Raw genomic sequence first — 22626 nt, 5'->3', positions numbered from 1 at the left:
GGAAGTCACCTATAGGACATGGCCACCAGCACAATGTCCCCCATGCAATATGGCTGACTTGGAAGTCACCTATACAATACAACCAGCACAATGTCCCCCATGCAATATGGCTGACTTGGAAGTCACCTATACAATACAACCAGCACAATGTCCCCCAAGCAATATGGCTGACTTGGAAGTCACCTATAGAACATGGTCACCAGCACAATGTCCCCCAAGCAATATGGCTGACTTGGAAGTCACCTATAGAACATGGCAACCAGCACAATGTCCCCCAAGCAATATGGCTGACTTGGAAGTCACCTATACAAGACAACCAGCACAATGTCCCCCATGCAATATGGCTGACTTGGAAGTCACCTATAGGACATGGCAACCAGCACAATGTCCCCCATGCAATATGGCTGACTTGGAAGTCACCTATAGAACATGGCCACCAGCACAATGTCCCCCAAGCAATATGGCTCAATTGGAAGTCACCTATACAATACAACCAGCACAATGTCCCCCATGTAATATGGCTGACTTGGAAGTCACCTATACAATACAACCAGCACAATGTCCCAAATGCAATATGGCTGACTTGGAAGTCACCTATAGAACATGGCCACCAGCACAATGTCCCCCATGCAATATGGCTGACTTGGACGTCACCTATACAACATGGCAACCAGCACAATGTCCCCCATGCAATATGGCTGACTTGGAAGTCACATATACAATACAACCAGCACAATGTCCCCCAAGCAATATGGCTGACTTGGAAGTCACCTATACAAGACAACCAGCACAATGTCCCCCATGCAATTTGGCTGACTTGGAAGTCACCTATAGGACATGGCCACCAGCACAATGTCCCCCATGCAATATGGCTGACTTGGAAGTCACCTATACAATACAACCAGCACAATGTCCCCCATGCAATATGGCTGACTTGGAAGTCACCTATACAATACAACCAGCACAATGTCCCCCATGCAATATGGCTGATTTGGAAGTCACCTATACAACACAACCAGCACAATGTCCCCCATGCAATATGGCTGACTTGGAAGTCACCTATACAAGACAACCAGCACAATGTCCCAAATGCAATATGGCTGACTTGGAAGTCACCTATAGAACATGGCCACCAGCACAATGTCCCCCATGCAATATGGCTGACTTTTAAGTCACCTATACAACATGGCAACCAGCACAATGTCCCCCATGCAATATGGCTGACTTGGAAGTCACCTATGCAATACAACCAGCACAATGTCCCCCATGCAATATGGCTGACTTGGAAGTCACCTATACAACACAACCAGCACAATGTCCCCCATGCAATATGGCTGACTTGGAAGTCACCTATACAACACAACCAGCACAATGTCCCCCATGCAATATGGCTGACTTGGAAGTCACCTATAGAACATGGCAACCAGCACAATGTCCCCCAAGCAATATGGCTGACTTGGAAGTCACCTATACAACATGGCCACCAGCACAATGTCCCCCAAGCAATATGGCTCACTTGGAAGTCACCTATACAATACAACCAGCACAATGTCCCCCATGCAATATGGCTGACTTGGAAGTCACCTATACAATACAACCAGCACAATGTCCCCCATGCAATATGGCTGACTTGGAAGTCACCTATACAACACAACCAGCACAATGTCCCCCATGCAATATGGCTGACTTGGAAGTCACCTATACAACATGGCAACCAGCACAATGTCCCCCATGCAATATGGCTGACTTGGAAGTCACCTATACAACATGGCAACCAGCACAATGTCCCCCATGCAATATGGCTGACTTGGAAGTCACCTATACAAGACAACCAGCACAATGTCCCCATGCAATATGGCTGACTTGGAAGTCACCTATAGAACATGGCCACCAGCACAATGTCCCCCATGCAATATGGCTGACTTGGAAGTCACCTATACAACATGGCAACCAGCACAATGTCCCCCAAGCAATATGGCTCACTTGGAAGTCACCTATACAACATGGCAACAAGCACAATGTCCCCCATGCAATATGGCTGACTTGGAAGTCACCTATAGAACATGGACACCAGCACAATGTCCCCAATGCAACACGGCTGACTTGGAAGTCACCTATACAAGACAACCAGCACAATGTCCCCCATGCAATATGGCTGACTTGGAAGTCACCTATACAACACAACCAGCACAATGTCCCCCAAGCAATATGGCTGACTTGGAAGTCACCTATACAACATGGCAACCAGCACAATGTCCCCCAGGCAATATGGCTGACTTGGAAGTCACCTATACAACATGGCAACCAGCACAATGTCCCCCAAGCAATATGGCTGACTTGGAAGTCACCTATACAACATGGCAACCAGCACAATGTCCCAAATGCAATATGGCTGACTTGGAAGTCACCTATAGAACATGGCCACCAGCACAATGTCCCCCATGCAATATGGCTGACTTGGAAGTCACCTATACAACATGGCAACCAGCACAATGTCCCCCATGCAATATGGCTGACTTGGAAGTCACCTATACAATACCACCAGCACAATGTCCCCCAAGCAATATGGCTGACTTGGAAGTCACCTATACAAGACAACCAGCACAATGTCCCCCATGCAATATGGCTGACTTGGAAGTCACCTATAGGACATGGCCACCAGCACAATGTCCCCCATGCAATATGGCTGACTTGGAAGTCACCTATACAATACAACCAGCACAATGTCCCCCATGCAATATGGTTGACTTGGAAGTCACCAATACAATACAACCAGCACAATGTCCCCCATGCAATATGGCTGACTTGGAAGTCACCTATACAATACAACCAGCACAATGTCCCCCAAGCAATATGGCTGACTTGGAAGTCACCTATACAAGACAACCAGCACAATGTCCCCCATGCAATATGGCTGACTTGGAAGTCACCTATAGGACATGGCCACCAGCACAATGTCCCCCATGCAATATGGCTGACTTGGAAGTCACCTATACAATACAACCAGCACAATGTCCCCCATGCAATATGGCTGACTTGGAAGTCACCTATACAATACAACCAGCACAATGTCCCCCAAGCAATATGGCTGACTTGGAAGTCACCTATAGAACATGGTCACCAGCACAATGTCCCCCAAGCAATATGGCTGACTTGGAAGTCACCTATAGAACATGGCAACCAGCACAATGTCCCCCAAGCAATATGGCTGACTTGGAAGTCACCTATACCAGACAACCAGCACAATGTCCCCCATGCAATATGGCTGACTTGGAAGTCACCTATAGGACATGGCAACCAGCACAATGTCCCCCATGCAATATGGCTGACTTGGAAGTCACCTATACAAGACAACCAGCACAATGTCCCCATGCAATATGGCTGACTTGGAAGTCACCTATAGAACATGGCCACCAGCACAATGTCCCCCATGCAATATGGCTGACTTGGAAGTCACCTATACAACATGGCAACCAGCACAATGTCCACCAAGCAATATGGCTCACTTGGAAGTCACCTATACAACATGGCAACAAGCACAATGTCCCCCATGCAATATGGCTGACTTGGAAGTCACCTATAGAACATGGACACCAGCACAATGTCCCCCATGCAACACGGCTGACTTGGAAGTCACCTATACAAGACAACCAGCACAATGTCCCCCATGCAATATGGCTGACTTGGAAGTCACCTATACAACACAACCAGCACAATGTCCCCCAAGCAATATGGCTGACTTGGAAGTCACCTATACAACATGGCAACCAGCACAATGTCCCCCAGGCAATATGGCTGACTTGGAAGTCACCTATACAACATGGCAACCAGCACAATGTCCCCCAAGCAATATGGCTGACTTGGAAGTCACCTATACAACATGGCAACCAGCACAATGTCCCAAATGCAATATGGCTGACTTGGAAGTCACCTATAGAACATGGCCACCAGCACAATGTCCCCCATGCAATATGGCTGACTTGGAAGTCACCTATACAACATGGCAACCAGCACAATGTCCCCCATGCAATATGGCTGACTTGGAAGTCACCTATACAATACCACCAGCACAATGTCCCCCAAGCAATATGGCTGACTTGGAAGTCACCTATACAAGACAACCAGCACAATGTCCCCCATGCAATATGGCTGACTTGGAAGTCACCTATAGGACATGGCCACCAGCACAATGTCCCCCATGCAATATGGCTGACTTGGAAGTCACCTATACAATACAACCAGCACAATGTCCCCCATGCAATATGGTTGACTTGGAAGTCACCTATACAATACAACCAGCACAATGTCCCCCATGCAATATGGCTGACTTGGAAGTCACCTATACAATACAACCAGCACAATGTCCCCCAAGCAATATGGCTGACTTGGAAGTCACCTATACAAGACAACCAGCACAATGTCCCCCATGCAATATGGCTGACTTGGAAGTCACCTATAGGACATGGCCACCAGCACAATGTCCCCCATGCAATATGGCTGACTTGGAAGTCACCTATACAATACAACCAGCACAATGTCCCCCATGCAATATGGCTGACTTGGAAGTCACCTATACAATACAACCAGCACAATGTCCCCCAAGCAATATGGCTGACTTGGAAGTCACCTATAGAACATGGTCACCAGCACAATGTCCCCCAAGCAATATGGCTGACTTGGAAGTCACCTATAGAACATGGCAACCAGCACAATGTCCCCCAAGCAATATGGCTGACTTGGAAGTCACCTATACCAGACAACCAGCACAATGTCCCCCATGCAATATGGCTGACTTGGAAGTCACCTATAGGACATGGCAACCAGCACAATGTCCCCCATGCAATATGGCTGACTTGGAAGTCACCTATAGAACATGGCCACCAGCACAATGTCCCCCAAGCAATATGGCTGACTTGGAAGTCACCTATACAACATGGCCACCAGCACAATGTCCCCCAAGCAATATGGCTCACTTGGAAGTCACCTATACAATACAACCAGCACAATGTCCCCCATGCAATATGGCTGACTTGGAAGTCACCTATACAATACAACCAGCACAATGTCCCCCATGCAATATGGCTGACTTGGAAGTCACCTATACAACACAACCAGCACAATGTCCCCCATGCAATATGGCTGACTTGGACGTCACCTATACAACATGGCAACCAGCACAATGTCCCCCATGCAATATGGCTGACTTGGAAGTCACCTATACAAGACAACCAGCACAATGTCCCCATGCAATATGGCTGACTTGGAAGTCACCTATAGAACATGGCCACCAGCACAATGTCCCTCATGCAATATGGCTGACTTGGAAGTCACCTATACAACATGGCAACCAGCACAATGTCCCCCAAGCAATATGGCTCACTTGGAAGTCCCCTATACAACATGGCAACAAGCACAATGTCCCCCATGCAATATGGCTGACTTGGAAGTCACCTATAGAACATGGCCACCAGCACAATGTCCCCCATGCAACACGGCTGACTTGGAAGTCACCTATACAACATGGCAACCAGCACAATGTCCCCCATGCAATATGGCTGACTTGGAAGTCACCTATACAATACAACCAGCACAATGTCCCCCAAGCAATATGGCTGACTTGGAAGTCACCTATACAAGACAACCAGCACAATGTCCCCCATGCAATATGGCTGACTTGGAAGTCACCTATAGGACATGGCCACCAGCACAATGTCCCCCATGCAATATGGCTGACTTGGAAGTCACCTATACAATACAACCAGCACAATGTCCCCCATGCAATATGGCTGACTTGGAAGTCACCTATACAATACAACCAGCACAATGTCCCCCAAGCAATATGGCTGACTTGGAAGTCACCTATAGAACATGGTCACCAGCACAATGTCCCCCAAGCAATATGGCTGACTTGGAAGTCACCTATAGAACATGGCAACCAGCACAATGTCCCCCAAGCAATATGGCTGACTTGGAAGTCACCTATACAAGACAACCAGCACAATGTCCCCCTGGGGGACATTGTGCTGGATGCCATGTTGTATAGGTGACTTCCAAGTGAGCCATATTGCATGGGGGACATTGTGCTGGTTGTGTTGTATAGGTGACTTCCAAGTCAACCATATTGCATGGGGGACATTGTGCTGGTTGTCTTGTATAGGTGACTTCTAAGTCAGCCATATTGCTTGGGGGACATTGTGCTGGTTGTATTGTATAGGTGACTTCCAAGTCAGCCATATTGCATGGGGGACATTGTGCTGGTTGCCATTTTGTATAGGTGACTTCCAAGTCAGCCATATTGCATGGGGGACATTGTGCTGGTGGCCATGTTCTATAGGTGACTTCCAAGTCAGCCATATTGCATTTGGGACATTGTGCTGGTTGTCTTGTATAGGTGACTTCCAAGTCAGCCATATTGCATGGGGGACATTGTGCTGGTTGTGTTGTATAGGTGACTTCCAAATCAGCCATATTGCATGGGGGACATTGTGCTGGTTGTATTGTATAGGTGACTTCCAAGTCAGCCATATTGCATGGGGGACATTGTGCTGGTTGTATTGTATAGGTGACTTCCAAGTCAGCCATATTGCATGGGGGACATTGTGCTGGTGGCCATGTCGTATAGGTGACTTCCAAGTCAGCCATATTGCATGGGGGACATTGTGCTGGTTGTCTTGTATAGGTGACTTCCAAGTCAGCCATATTGCTTGGGGGACATTGTGCTGGTTGTATTTTATAGGTGACTTCCAAGTCAGCCATATTGCATGGGGGACATTGTGCTGGTTGCCATGTTGTATAGGTGACTTCCAAGTCAGCCATATTGCATGGGGGACATTGTGCTGGTGGCCATGTTCTATAGGTGACTTCCAAGTCAGCCATATTGCATTTGGGACATTGTGCTGGTTGTATTGTATAGGTGACTTCCAAGTCAGCCATATTGCATGGGGGACATTGTGCTGGTTGTATTGTATAGGTGACTTCCAAGTGAGCCATATTGCTTGGGGGACATTGTGCTGGTGGCCATGTTCTATAGGTGACTTCCAAGTCAGCCATATTGCATGGGGGACATTGTGCTGGTTGCATTGTCCTATAGGTGACTGCCAAGTCAGCCATATTGCATGGGGGACATTGTGCTGGTGGCCATGTTCTATAGGTGACTTCCAAGTCAGCCATATTGCATTGGGGACATGGTGCTGGTTGTCTTGTGTAGGTGACTTCCAAGTCAGCCATATTGCATGGGAGACATTGTGCTGGTGGCCATGTTCTATAGGTGACTTCCAAGTCAGCCATATTGCTTGGGGGACATTGTGCTGGTTGTATTGTATAGGTGACTTCCAAGTCAGCCATATTGCATGGGGGACATTGTGCTGGTTGCCATGTTGTATAGGTGACTTCCAAGTCAGCCATATTGCATGGGGGACATTGTGCTGGTTGTCTTGTATAGGTGACTTCCAACTCAGCCATATTGCATGGGGGACATTGTGCTGGTTGCCATGTTGTATAGGTGACTTCCAAGTCAGGCATATTGCATGGGGGACATTGTGCTGGTTGCCATGTTGTATAGGTGACTTCCAAGTGAGCCATATTGCTTGTGGGACATTGTGCTGGTTGTGTTGTATAGGTGACTTCCAAGTCAGCCATATTGCATGGGGGACATTGTGCTGGTTGCCATGTCCTATAGGTGACTTCCAAGTCAGCCATATTGCATGGGGGACATTGTGCTGGTTGCCATGTTGTATAGGTGACTTCCAAGTAAGCCATATTGCATGGGGGACATTGTGCTGGTTGCCATGTTGTATAGGTGACTTCCAAGTGAGCCATATTGCTTGGGGGACATTGTGCTGGTTGTGTTGTATAGGTGACTTCCAAGTCAGCCATATTGCATGGGGGACATTGTGCTGGTTGTCTTGTATAGGTGACTTCCAAGTCAGCCGTGTTGCATGGGGGACATTGTGCTGGTGGCCATGTTCTATAGGTGACTTCCAAGTCAGCCATATTGCATGGGGGACATTGTGCTGGTTGCCATGTTGTATAGGTGACTTCCAAGTCAGCCATATTGCTTGGGGGACATTGTGCCGGTTGCCACGTTCTATAGGTGACTTCCAAGTGAGCCATATTGCTTGGGGGACATTGTACTGGTTGCCATGTTGTATAGGTGACTTCCAGGTCAGCCATATTGCATGGGGGACATTGTGCTGGTGGCCATGTTCTATAGGTGACTTCCAAGTCAGCCACATTGCATGGGGGACGTTGTGCTGGTTTCTTGTATAGGTGACTTCCAAGTCAGCCATATTGCATGGGGGACATTGTGCTGGTTGCCATGTTGTATAGGTGACTTCCAAGTCAGCCATATTGCATGGGGGACATTGTGCTGGTTGCCATGTTGTATAGGTGACTTCAAAGTCAGCCATATTGCATGGGGGACATTGTGCTGGATGCCATGTTGTATAGGTGACTTCCAAGTGAGCCATATTGCATGGGGGACATTGTGCTGGTTGTGTTGTATAGGTGACTTCCAAGTCAACCATATTGCATGGGGGACATTGTGCTGGTTGTCTTGTATAGGTGACTTCTAAGTCAGCCATATTGCTTGGGGGACATTGTGCTGGTTGTATTGTATAGGTGACTTCCAAGTCAGCCATATTGCATGGGGGACATTGTGCTGGTTGTATTGTATAGGTGACTTCCAAGTCAGCCATATTGCATGGGGGACATTGTGCTGGTTGTATTGTATAGGTGACTTCCAAGTCAGCCATATTGCATGGGGGACATTGTGCTGGTTGCCATGTTGTATAGGTGACTTCCAAGTCAGCCATATTGCATGGGGGACATTGTGCTGGTTGTCTTGTATAGGTGACTTCCAAGTCAGCCATATTGCATGGGGGACATTGTGCTGGTTGCCATGTTGTATAGGTGACTTCCAAGTCAGGCATATTGAATGGGGGACATTGTCCTGGTTGCCATGTTGTATAGGTGACTTCCAAGTGAGCCATATTGCTTTGGGGACATTGTGCTGGTTGTGTTGTATAGGTGACTTTCAAGTCAGCCATATTGCATGGGGGACATTGTGCTGGTTGTCTTGTATAGGTGACTTCCAAGTCAGCCGTGTTGCATGGGGGACATTGTGCTGGTTGTCTTGTATAGGTGACTTCCAAGTCAGGCATATTGAATGGGGGACATTGTCCTGGTTGCCATGTTGTATAGGTGACTTCCAAGTGAGCCATATTGCTTTGGGGACATTGTGCTGGTTGTGTTGTATAGGTGACTTTCAAGTCAGCCATATTGCATGGGGGACATTGTGCTGGTTGTCTTGTATAGGTGACTTCCAAGTCAGCCGTGTTGCATGGGGGACATTGTGCTGGTTGTCTTGTATAGGTGACTTCCAAGTCAGCCATATTGCTTGGAGGACATTGTGCTGGTTGTCTTGTATAGGTGACTTCCAAGTCAGCCATATTGCATGGGGGACATTGTGCTGGTTGTCTTGTATAGGTGACTTCCAAGTCAGCCATATTGCTTGGAGGACATTGTGCTGGTTGTCTTGTATAGGTGACTTCCAAGTCAGCCATATTACATGGGGGAAATTGTGCTGGTTGCCATGTTGTATAGGTGACTTCCAAATCAGCCATATTTCATGGGGGACATTGTGCTGGTTGCCATGTTGTATAGGTGACTTCCAAGTCAGCCATATTGCATGGGGGACATTGTGCTGGTTGCCATGTTGTATAGGTGACTTTCAAGTGAGCCATATTGCATAGGGGACATTGTGCTGGTTGTGTTGTATAGGTGACTTCCAATTCAGCCATATTGCATGGGGGACATTGTGCTGGTTGTGTTGTATAGGTGACTTCCAAGTCAGCCATATTGCATGGGGGACATTGTGCTGGTTGTATTGTATAGGTGACTTCCAAGTCAGCCATATTGCATGGGGGACATTGTGCTGGTTGTCTTGTATAGGTGACTTCCAAGTGAGCCATAATGCATGGGGGACATTGTGCTGGTGGCCATGTTCTATAGGTGACTTCCAAGTCAGCCATATTGCATGGGGGACATTGTGCTGGTTGTGTTGTTTAGGTGACTTCCAAGTCAGCCATATTGCATGGGGGACATTGTGCTGGTTGTGTTGTATAGGTGACTTCCAAGTCAGCCATATTGCATGGGGGACATTGTGCTGGTTGTATTGTATAGGTGACTTCCAAGTCAGCCATATTGCATGGGGGACATTGTGCTGGTTGTATTGTATAGGTGACTTCCAAGTCAGCCATATTGCATGGGGGACATTGTGCTGGTTGTCTTGTATAGGTGACTTCCAAGTCAGCCATATTGCTTGGGGGACATTGTGCTGGTTGCCATTTTATTTAGGTGACTTCCAAGTCAGCCATATTGCATGGGGGACATTGTGCTGGTTGTATTGTATAGGTGACTTCCAAGTCAGCCATATTGCATGGGGGACATTGTGCTGGTTGTATGTATAGGTGACTTCCAAGTCAGCCATATTGCATGGGGGACATTGTGATGGTTGCCATGTCCTATAGGTGACTTCCAAGTCAGCCATATTGCATGGGGGACATTGTGCTGGTTGTCTTGTATAGGTGACGTCCAAGTCAGCCATATTGCTTGGGGGACATTGTGCTGGTTGCCATGTTCTATAGGTGACTTCCAAGTCAGCCATATTGCTTGGGGGACATTGTGCTGGTGGCCATGTTCTATAGGTGACTTCCAAGTCAGCCATATTGCTTGGGGGACATTGTGCTGGTTGCCATGTTGTATAGGTGACTTCCAAGTCAGCCATATTGCTTGGGGGACATTGTGCTGGTGGCCATGTTCTATAGGTGACTTCCAAGTCAGCCATTTTGCATGGGGGACATTGTGCTGGTTGCATTGTATAGGTGACTTCCAAGTCAGCCATATTGCATGGGGGACATTGTGCTGGTGGCCATGTCCTATAGGTGACTTCCAAGTCAGCCATATTGCATGGGGGACATTGTGCTGCTTGTCTTGTATAGGTGACTTCCAAGTCAGCCATATTGCTTGGGGGACATTGTGCTGGTTGTATTGTATAGGTGACTTCCAAGTCAGCCATATTGCATGGGGGAAATTGTGCTGGTTGCCATGTTGTATAGGTGACTTCCAAGTCAGCCATATTGCATGGTGGACATTGTGCTGGTGGCCATGTTCTATAGGTGACTTCCAAGTCAGCCATATTGCATTTGGGACATTGTGCTGGTTGTCTTATATAGGTGACTTCCAAGTCAGCCATATTGCATGGGGGACATTGTGCTGGTTGTGTTGTATAGGTGACTTCCAAATCAGCCATATTGCTTGGGGGACATTGTGCTGGTTGCCATGTTGTATAGGTGACTTCCAAGTCTGCCATGTTGCATGGGGGACATTGTGCTGGAGGCCATGTTCTATAGGTGACTTCCAAGTCAGCCATATTGCATTTGGGACATTGTGCTGGTTGTATTGTATAGGTGACTTCCAAGTCAGCCATATTGCATGGGGGACATTGTGCTGGTTGTATTGTATAGGTGACTTCCAAGTCAGCCATATTGCATGGGGGACATTGTGCTGGTTGCCATGTTGTATAGGTGACTTCCAAGTCAGCCATATTGCTTGGGGGACATTGTGCTGGTGGCCATGTTCTATAGGTGACTTCCAAGTCAGCCATATTGCATGGGGGACATTGTGCTGGTTGCCATGTCCTATAGGTGACTTCCAAGTCAGCCATATTGCATGGGGGACATTGTGCTGGTTGTCTTGTATAGGTGACTTCCAAGTCAGCCATATTGCTTGGGGGACATTGTGCTGGTTGCCATGTTCTATAGGTGACTTCCAAGTCAGCCATATTGCTTGGGGGACATTGTGCTGGTGGCCATGTTCTATAGGTGACTTCCAAGTCAGCCATATTGCTTGGGGGACATTGTGCTGGTTGCCATGTTGTATAGGTGACTTTCAAGTCAGCCATATTGCATGGGGGACATTGTGCTGGTGGCCATGTTCTATAGGTGACTTCCAAGTCAGCCATATTGCATGGGGGACATTGTGCTGGTTGCCATGTTGTATAGGTGACTTCCAAGTCAGCCATATTGCATGGGGGACATTGTGCTGCTTGTGTTGTATAGGTGACTTCCAAGTCAGCCATATTGCATGGAGGACATTGTGCTGGTTGCCATGTCCTATAGGTGACTTTCAAGTCAGCCATATTGCATGGGGGAAATTGTGCTGGTTGTCTTGTATAGGTGACTTCCAAGTCAGCCATATTGCTTGGCGGACATTGTGCTGGTTGCCATGTTCTATAGGTGACTTCCAAGTCAGCCATATTGCATGGGGGACATTGTGCTGGTGGCCATGTTCTATAGGTGACTTCCAAGTCAGCCATATTGCATTTGGGACATTGTGCTGGTTGTATTGTATAGGTGACTTCCAAGTCAGCCATATTGCTTGGGGGACATTGTGCTGGTTGTATTGTATAGGTGACTTCCAAGTCAGCCATATTGCATGGGGGACATTGTGCTGGTTGCCATGTTGTATAGGTGACTTCCAAGTCAGCCATATTGCATGGGGGACATTGTGCTGGTGGCCATGTTCTATAGGTGACTTCCAAGTCAGCCATATTGTATTTGGGACATTGTGCTGGTTGTATTGTATAGGTGACTTCCAAGTCAGCCATATTGCATGGGGGACATTGTGCTGGTTGTATTGTATAGGTGACTTCCAAGTGAGCGATATTGCTTGGGGGACATTGTGCTGGTGGCCATGTTCTATAGGTGACTTCCAAGTCAGCCATATTGCATGGGGGACATTGTGCTGGTTGCCATGTCGTATAGGTGACTTCCAAGTCAGCCATATTGCATGGGGGACATTGTGCTGGTTGCCATGTTCTATAGGTGACTTCCAAGTCAGCCATATTGCTTGGGGGACATTGTGCTGGTTGCCATGTTCTATAGGTGACTTCCAAGTCAGCCATATTGCTTGGGGGACATTGTGCTGGTGGCCAAGTTCTATAGGTGACTTCCAAGTCAGCCATATTGCTTGGGGGACATTGTGCTGGTTGTATTGTATAGGTGACTTCCAAGTCAGCCATATTGCATGGGGGACATTGTGCTGGTTGTATTGTATAGTTGACTTCCAAGTCAATCATATTGCATGGGGGACATTGTGCTGGTGGCCATGTCCTATAGGTGACTTCCAAGTCAGCCATATTGCATGGGGGACATTGTGCTGGTTGTCTTGTATAGGTGACTTCCAAGTCAGCCATATTGCTTGGGGGACATTGTGCTGGTTGTATTGTATAGGTGACTTCCAAGTCAGCCATATTGCATGGGGGAAATTGTGCTGGTTGCCATGTTGTATAGGTGACTTCCAAGTCAGCCATATTGCATGGTGGACATTGTGCTGGTGGCCATGTTCTATAGGTGACTTCCAAGTCAGCCATATTGCATTTGGGACATTGTGCTGGTTGTCTTGTATAGGTGACTTCCAAGTCAGCCATATTGCATGGGGGACATTGTGCTGGTTGTGTTGTATAGGTGACTTCCAAATCAGCCATATTGCATGGGGGACATTGTGCTGGTTGTATTGTATAGGTGACTTCCAAGTCAGCCATATTGCATGGGGGACATTTTGCTGGTTGTCTTGTATAGGTGACTTCCAAGTCAGCCATATTGCTTGGGGGACATTGTGCTGGTTGTATTGTATAGGTGACTTCCAAGTCAGCCATATTGCATGGGGGACATTGTGCTGGTTGCCATGTTGTATAGGTGACTTCCAAGTCAGCCATATTGCATGGGGGACATTGTGCTGGTGGCCATGTTCTATAGGTGACTTCCAAGTCAGCCATATTGCATTTGGGACATTGTGCTGGTTGTATTGTATAGGTGACTTCCAAGTCAGCCATATTGCATGGGGGACATTGTGCTAGTTGTATGGTATAGGTGACTTCCAAGTCAGCCATATTGCATGGGGGGCATTGTGCTGGTTGCCATGTTGTATAGGTGACTTCCAAGTCAGCCATATTGCTTGGGGGACATTGTGCTGGTGGCCATGTTCTATAGGTGACTTCCAAGTCAGCCATATTGCATGGGGGACATTGTGCTGGTTGCCATGTCCTATAGGTGACTTCCAAGTCAGCCATATTGCATGGGGGACATTGTGCTGGTTGTCTTGTATAGGTGACTTCCAAGTCAGCCATATTGCTTGGGGGACATTGTGCTGGTTGCCATGTTCTATAGGTAACTTCCAAGTCAGCCATATTGCTTGGGGGACATTGTGCTGGTTGCCATGTTGTATAGGTGACTTCCAAGTCAGCCATATTGCATTTGGGACATTGTGCTGGTTGTGTTGTATAGGTGACTTCCAAATCAGCCATATTGCATGGGGGACATTGTGCTGGTTGTATTGTATAGGTGACTTCCAAGTCAGCCATATTGCATGGGGGACATTGTGCTGGTTGTCTTGTATAGGTGACTTCCAAGTCAGCCATATTGCTTGGGGGACATTGTGCTGGTTGTATTGTATAGGCGACTTCCAAGTCAGCCATATTGCATGGGGGACATTGTGCTGGTTGCCATGTTGTATAGGTGACTTCCAAGTCAGCCATATTGCATGGGGGACATTGTGCTGTTGGCCATGTTCTATAGGTGACTTCCAAGTCAGCCATATTGCATTTGGGACATTGTGCTGGTTGTATTGTATAGGTGACTTCCAAGTCAGCCATATTGCATGGGGGACATTGTGCTGGTTGTCTTGTATAGGTGACTTCCAAGTCAGCCATATTGCTTGGGGGACATTGTGCTGGTTGCCATGTTCTATAGGTGACTTCCAAGTCAGCCATATTGCTTGGGGGACATTGTGCTGGTGGCCATGTTCTATAGGTGACTTCCAAGTCAGCCATATTGCTTGGGGGACATTGTGCTGGTTGCCATGTTGTATAGGTGACTTCCAAGTCAGCCATATTGCATGGGGGACATTGTGCTAGTGGCCATGTTCTATAGGTGACTTCCAAGTCAGCCATATTGCATGGGGGACATTGTGCTGGTTGCCATGTTGTATAGGTGACTTACAAGTCAGCCATATTGCATGGGGGACATTGTGCTGGTTGTATTGTATAGGTGACTTCCAAGTCAGCCATATTGCATGGGGGACATTGTGCTGGTTGCCATGTCCTATAGGTGACTTCCAAGTCAGCCATATTGCATTTGGGACATTGTGCTGGTTGTATTGTATAGGTGACTTCCAAGTCAGCCATATTGCATGGGGGACATTGTGTTGGTTGTATTGTATAGGTGACTTCCAAGTAAGCCATATTACATGGGGGACATTGTGCTGGTTGCCATGTTGTATAGGTGACTTCCAAGTCAGCCATATTGCTTGGGGGACATTGTGCTGGTGGCCATGTTCTATAGGTTACTTCCAAGTCAGCCATATTGCTTGGGGGACATTGTGCTAGTTGCCATGTTGTATAGGTGACTTCCAAGTCAGCCATATTGCATTTGGGACATTGTGCTGGTTGTCTTGTATAGGTGACTTCCAAGTCAGCCATATTGCATGGGGGACATTGTGCGGGTTGTGTTGTATAGGTGACTTCCAAATCAGCCATATTGCATGGGGGACATTGTGCTGGTTGTATTGTATAGGTGACTTCCAAGTCAGCCATATTGCATGGGGGACATTGTGCTGGTTGTCTTGTATAGGTGACTTCCAAGTCAGCCATATTGCTTGGGGGACATTGTGCTGGTTGTATTGTATAGGTGACTTCCAAGTCAGCCATATTGCATGGGGGACATTGTGCTGGTTGCCATGTTGTATAGGTGACTTCCAAGTCAGCCATATTGCATGGGGGACATTGTGCTGGTGGCCATGTTCTATAGGTGACTTCCAAGTCAGCCATATTGCATTTGGGACATTGTGCTGGTTGTATTGTATAGGTGACTTCCAAGTCAGCCATATTGCATGGGGGACATTGTGCTGGTTGTATGGTATAGGTGACTTCCAAGTCAGCCATATTGCATGGGGGGCATTGTGCTGGTTGCCATGTTGTATAGGTGACTTCCAAGTCAGCCATATTGCTTGGGGGACATTGTGCTGGTGGCCATGTTCTATAGGTGACTTCCAAGTCAGCCATATTGCATGGGGGACATTGTGCTGGTTGCCATGTCCTATAGGTGACTTCCAAGTCAGCCATATTGCATGGGGGACATTGTGCTGGTTGTCTTGTATAGGTGACTTCCAAGTCAGCCATATTGCTTGGGGGACATTGTGCTGGTTGCCATGTTCTATAGGTAACTTCCAAGTCAGCCATATTGCTTGGGGGACATTGTGCTGGTTGCCATGTTGTATAGGTGACTTCCAAGTCAGCCATATTGCATTTGGGACATTGTGCTGGTTGTGTTGTATAGGTGACTTCCAAATCAGCCATATTGCATGGGGGACATTGTGCTGGTTGTATTGTATAGGTGACTTCCAAGTCAGCCATATTGCATGGGGGACATTGTGCTGGTTGTCTTGTATAGGTGACTTCCAAGTCAGCCATATTGCTTGGGGGACATTGTGCTGGTTGTATTGTATAGGCGACTTCCAAGTCAGCCATATTGCATGGGGGACATTGTGCTGGTTGCCATGTTGTATAGGTGACTTCCAAGTCAGCCATATTGCATGGGGGACATTGTGCTGGTGGCCATGTTCTATAGGTGACTTCCAAGTCAGCCATATTGCATTTGGGACATTGTGCTGGTTGTATTGTATAGGTGACTTCCAAGTCAGCCATATTGCATGGGGGACATTGTGCTGGTTGTCTTGTATAGGTGACTTCCAAGTCAGCCATATTGCTTGGGGGACATTGTGCTGGTTGCCATGTTCTATAGGTGACTTCCAAGTCAGCCATATTGCTTGGGGGACATTGTGCTGGTGGCCATGTTCTATAGGTGACTTCCAAGTCAGCCATATTGCTTGGGGGACATTGTGCTGGTTGCCATGTTGTATAGGTGACTTCCAAGTCAGCCATATTGCATGGGGGACATTGTGCTGGTGGCCATGTTCTATAGGTGACTTCCAAGTCAGCCATATTGCATGGGGGACATTGTGCTGGTTGCCATGTTGTATAGGTGACTTACAAGTCAGCCATATTGCATGGGGGACATTGTGCTGGTTGTATTGTATAGGTGACTTCCAAGTCAGCCATATTGCATGGGGGACATTGTGCTGGTTGCCATGTCCTATAGGTGACTTCCAAGTCAGCCATATTGCATTTGGGACATTGTGCTGGTTGTATTGTATAGGTGACTTCCAAGTCAGCCATATTGCATGGGGGACATTGTGTTGGTTGTATTGTATAGGTGACTTCCAAGTCAGCCATATTACATGGGGGACATTGTGCTGGTTGCCATGTTGTATAGGTGACTTCCAAGTCAGCCATATTGCTTGGGGGACATTGTGCTGGTGGCCATGTTCTATAGGTTACTTCCAAGTCAGCCATATTGCTTGGGGGACATTGTGCTAGTTGCCATGTTGTATAGGTGACTTCCAAGTCAGCCATATTGCATGGGGGACATTGTGCTGGTGGCCATGTTCTATAGGTGACTTCCAAGTCAGCCATATTGCATGGGGGACATTGTGCTGGTTGCCATGTTGTAGAGGTGACTTCCAAGTCAGCCATATTGCATGGGGGACATTGTGCTGGTTGTATTGTATAGGTGACTTCCAAGTCAGCCATATTGCATGGGGGACATTGTGCTGGTTGCCATGTCCTATAGGTGACTTCAATGTCAGCCATATTGCATGGGGGAAATTGTGCTGGTTGTCTTGTATAGGTGACTTCCAAGTCAGCCATATTGCATGGGGGACATTGTGCTGGTTGCCATGTTGTAGAGGTGACTTCCAAGTCAGCCATATTGCATGGGGGACATTGTGCTGGTTGTATTGTATAGGTGACTTCCAAGTCAGCCATATTGCTTGGGGGACATTGTGCTGGTTGCCATGTTCTATAGGTGACTTCCAAGTCAGCCATATTGCATGGGGGACATTGTGCTGGTGGCCATGTTCTATAGGTGACTTCCAAGTCAGCCATATTGCATTTGGGACATTGTGCTGGTTGTATTGTATAGGTGACTTCCAAGTCAGCCATATTGCATGGGGGACATTGTGCTGGTTGTATTGTATAGGTGACTTCCAAGTGAGCCATATTGCTTGGGGGACATTGTGCTGGTGGCCATGTTCTATAGGTGACTTCCAAGTCAGCCATATTGCATGGGGGACATTGTGCTGGTTGCCATGTCCTATAGGTGACTTCCAAGTCAGCCATATTGCATGGGGGACATTGTGCTGGTTGCCATGTTGTATAGGTGACTTCCAAGTGAGCCATATTGCTTGGGGGATATTGTTCTGGTTGTGTTGTATAGGTGACTTCCAAGTCAGCCATATTGCATGGGGGACATTGTGCTGGTTGTCTTGTATAGGTGACTTCCAAGTCAGCCGTGTTGCATGGGGGACATTGTGCTGGTGGCCATGTTCTATAGGTGACTTCCAAGTCAGCCATATTGCATGGGGGACATTGTGCTGGTTGCCATGTTGTATAGGTGACTTCCAAGTCAGCCATATTGCTTGGGGGACATTGTGCCGGTTGCCACGTTCTATAGGTGACTTCCAAGTGAGCCATATTGCTTGGGGGACATTGTGCTGGTTGCCATGTTGTATAGGTGACTTCCAAGTCAGCCATATTGCATGGGGGACATTGTGCTGGTGGCCATGTTCTATAGGTGACTTCCAAGTCAGCCACATTGCATGGGGGACATTGTGCTGGTTTCTTGTATAGATGACTTCCAAGTCAGCCATATTGCATGGGGGACATTGTGCTGGTTGCCATGTTGTATAGGTGACTTCCAAGTCAGCCATATTGCATGGGGGACATTGTGCTGGTTGCCATGTTGTATAGGTGACTTCAAAGTCAGCCATATTGCATGGGGGACATTGTGCTGGATGCCATGTTGTATAGGTGACTTCCAAGTGAGCCATATTGCATGGGGGACATTGTGCTGGTTGTGTTGTATAGGTGACTTCCAAGTCAGCCATATTGCATGGGGGACATTGTGCTGGTTGTGTTGTATAGGTGACTTCCAAGTCAGCCATATTTCATGGGGGACATTGTGCTGGTTGTATTGTATAGGTGACTTCCAAGTCAGCCATATTGCATGGGGGACATTGTGCTGGTTGTCTTGTATAGGTGACTTCCAAGTCAGCCATATTGCATGGGGGACATTGTGCTGGTTGCCATGTTGTATAGGTGACTTCCAAGTCAGCCATATTGCATGGGGGACATTGTGCTGGTTGCCATGTTGTATAGGTGACTTCAAAGTCAGCCATATTGCATGGGGGACATTGTGCTGGTTGTGTTGTATAGGTGACTTCCAAGTCAGCCATATTGCATGGGGGACATTGTGCTGGTTGTATTGTATAGGTGACTTCCAAGTCAGCCAATTGCTTGGGGGACATTGTGCTGGTTGTATTGTATAGGTGACTTCCAAGTCAGCCATATTGCATGGGGGAAATTGTGCTGGTTGCCATGTTGTATAGGTGACTTCCAAGTCAGCCATATTGCATGGTGGACATTGTGCTGGTGGCCATGTTCTATAGGTGACTTCCAAGTCAGCCATATTGCATTTGGGACATTGTGCTGGTTGTCTTGTATATGTGTCTTCCAAGTCAGCCATATTGCATGGGGGACATTGTGCTGGTTGTGTTGTATAGGTGACTTCCAAATCAGCCATATTGCATGGGGGGCATTGTGCTGGTTGTATTGTATAGGTGACTTCTAAGTCAGCCATATTGCATGGGGGACACTGTGCTGGTTGTCTTGTATAGGTGACTTCCAAGTCAGCCATATTGCTTGGGGGACATTGTGCTGGTTGTATTGTATAGGTGACTTCCAAGTCAGCCATATTGCATGGGGGACATTGTGCTGGTTGCCATGTTGTATAGGTGACTTCCAAGTCAGCCATATTGCATGGGGGACATTGTGCTGGTGGCCATGTTCTATAGGTGACTTCCAAGTCAGCCATATTGCATTTGGGACATTGTGCTGGTTGCCGTGTTGTATAGGTGACTTCCAAGTCAGCCATATTGCTTGGGGGACATTGTGCTGGTGGCCATGTTCTATAGGTGACTTCCAAGTCAGCCATATTGCATGGGGGACATTGTGCTGGTTGTCATGTCCTATAGGTGACTTCCAAGTCAGCCATATTGCATGGGGGACATTGTGCTGGTTGTCTTGTATAGGTGACTTCCAAGTCAGCCATATTGCTTGGGGGACATTGTGCTGGTTGCCATGTTCTATAGGTGACTTCCAAGTCAGCCATATTGCTTGGGGGACATTGTGCTGGTGGCCATGTTCTATAGGTGACTTCCAAGTCAGCCATATTGCTTGGGGGACATTGTGCTGGTTGCCATGTTGTATAGGTAACTTCCAAGTCAGCCATATTGCATGGGGGACATTGTGCTGGTGGCCATGTTCTATAGGTGACTTCCAAGTCAGCCATATTGCATGGGGGACATTGTGCTGGTTGCCATGTTATATAGGTGACTTCCAAGTCAGCCATATTGCATGGGGGACATTGTGCTGGTTGTATTGTATAGGTGACTTCCAAGTCAGCCATATTGCATGGGGGACATTGTGCTGGTTGCCATGTCCTATAGGTGACTTTCAAGTCAGCCATATTGCATGGGGGAAATTGTGCTGGTTGTCTTGTATAGGTGACTTCCAAGTCAGCCATATTGCTTGGCGGACATTGTGCTGGTTGCCATGTTCTATAGGTGACTTCCAAGTCAGCCATATTGCATGGGGGACATTGTGCTGGTGGCCATGTTCTATAGGTGACTTCCAAGTCAGCCATATTGCATTTGGGACATTGTGCTGGTTGTATTGTATAGGTGACTTCCAAGTCAGCCATATTGCTTGGGGGACATTGTGCTGGTTGTATTGTATAGGTGACTTCCAAGTCAGCCATTTTGCATGGGGGACATTGTGCTGGTTGCCATGTTGTATAGGTGTCTTCCAAGTCAGCCATATTGCATGGGGGACATTGTGCTGGTGGCCATGTTCTATAGGTGACTTCCAAGTCAGCCATATTGCATTTGGGACATTGTGCTGGTTGTATTGTATAGGTGACTTCCAAGTCAGCCATATTGCATGGGGGACATTGTGCTGGTTCTATTGTATAGGTGACTTCCAAGTGAGCCATATTGCTTGGGGGACATTGTGCTGGTGGCCATGTTCTATAGGTGACTTCCAAGTCAGCCATATTGCATGGGGGACATTGTGCTGGTTGCCATGTCCTATAGGTGACTTCCAAGTCAGCCATATTGCATGGGGGACATTGTGCTGGTTGTCTTGTATAGGTGACTTCCAAGTCAGCCATGTTGCTTGGGGGACATTGTGCTGGTTGCCATGTTCTATAGGTGACTTCCAAGTCAGCCATATTGCTTGGGGGACATTGTGCTGGTGGCCATGTTCTATAGGTGACTTCCAAGTCAGCCATATTGCTTGGGGGACATTGTGCAGGTTGTGTTGTATAAGTGACATCCAAATCAGCCATATTGCATGGGGGACATTGTGCTGGTTGTATTGTATAGGTGACTTCCAAGTCAGCCATATTGCATGGGGGACATTGTGCTGGTTGTCTTGTATAGGTGACTTCCAAGTCAGCCATATTGCTTGGGGGACATTGTGCTGGTTGTATTGTATAGGTGACTTCCAAGTCAGCCATATTGCATGGGGGACATTGTGCTGGTTGCCATGTTGTATAGGTGACTTCCAAGTCAGCCATATTGCATGGGGGACATTGTGCTGGTGGCCATGTTCTATAGGTGACTTCCAAGTCAGCCATATTGCATTTGGGACATTGTGCTGGTTGTATTGTATAGGTGACTTCCAAGTCAGCCATATTGCATGGGGGACATTGTGCTGGTTGTATTGTATAGGTGACTTCCAAGTCAGCCATATTGCATGGGGGACATTGTGCTGGTTGCCATGTTGTATAGGTGACTTCAAAGTCAGCCATATTGCTTGGGGGACATTGTGCTGGTGGCCATGTTCTATAGGTGACTTCCAAGTCAGCCATATTGCATGGGGGACATTGTGCTGGTTGTCATGTCCTATAGGTGACTTCCAAGTCAGCCATATTGCATGGGGGACATTGTGCTGGTTGTCTTGTATAGGTGACTTCCAAGTCAGCCATATTGCTTGGGGGACATTGTGCTGGTTGCCATGTTCTATAGGTGACTTCCAAGTCAGCCATATTGCTTGGGGGACATTGTGCTGGTGGCCATGTTCTATAGGTGACTTCCAAGTCAGCCATATTGCTTGGGGGACATTGTGCTGGTTGCCATGTTGTATAGGTGACTTCCAAGTCAGCCATATTGCATGGGGGACATTGTGCTGGTGGCCATGTTCTATAGGTGACTTCCAAGTCAGCCATATTGCATGGGGGACGTTGTGCTGGTTGCCATGTTATATAGGTGACTTCCAAGTCAGCCATATTACATGGGGGACATTGTGCTGGTTGTATTGTATAGGTGACTTCCAAGTCAGCCATATTGCATGGGGGACATTGTGCTGGTTGCCATGTCCTATAAGTGACT

The sequence above is a fragment of the Petromyzon marinus genome, unplaced genomic scaffold, assembly GCF_048934315.1.
Source record: "Petromyzon marinus isolate PM22_M1 ecotype Great Lakes invasive population unplaced genomic scaffold, UKy_Petmar_22M1.pri1.0 PM_G_Scaffold_13, whole genome shotgun sequence".
Classification (NCBI taxonomy): Eukaryota; Metazoa; Chordata; class Hyperoartia; order Petromyzontiformes; family Petromyzontidae; genus Petromyzon; species Petromyzon marinus.
This window is presented reverse-complemented; position numbering follows the sequence as displayed.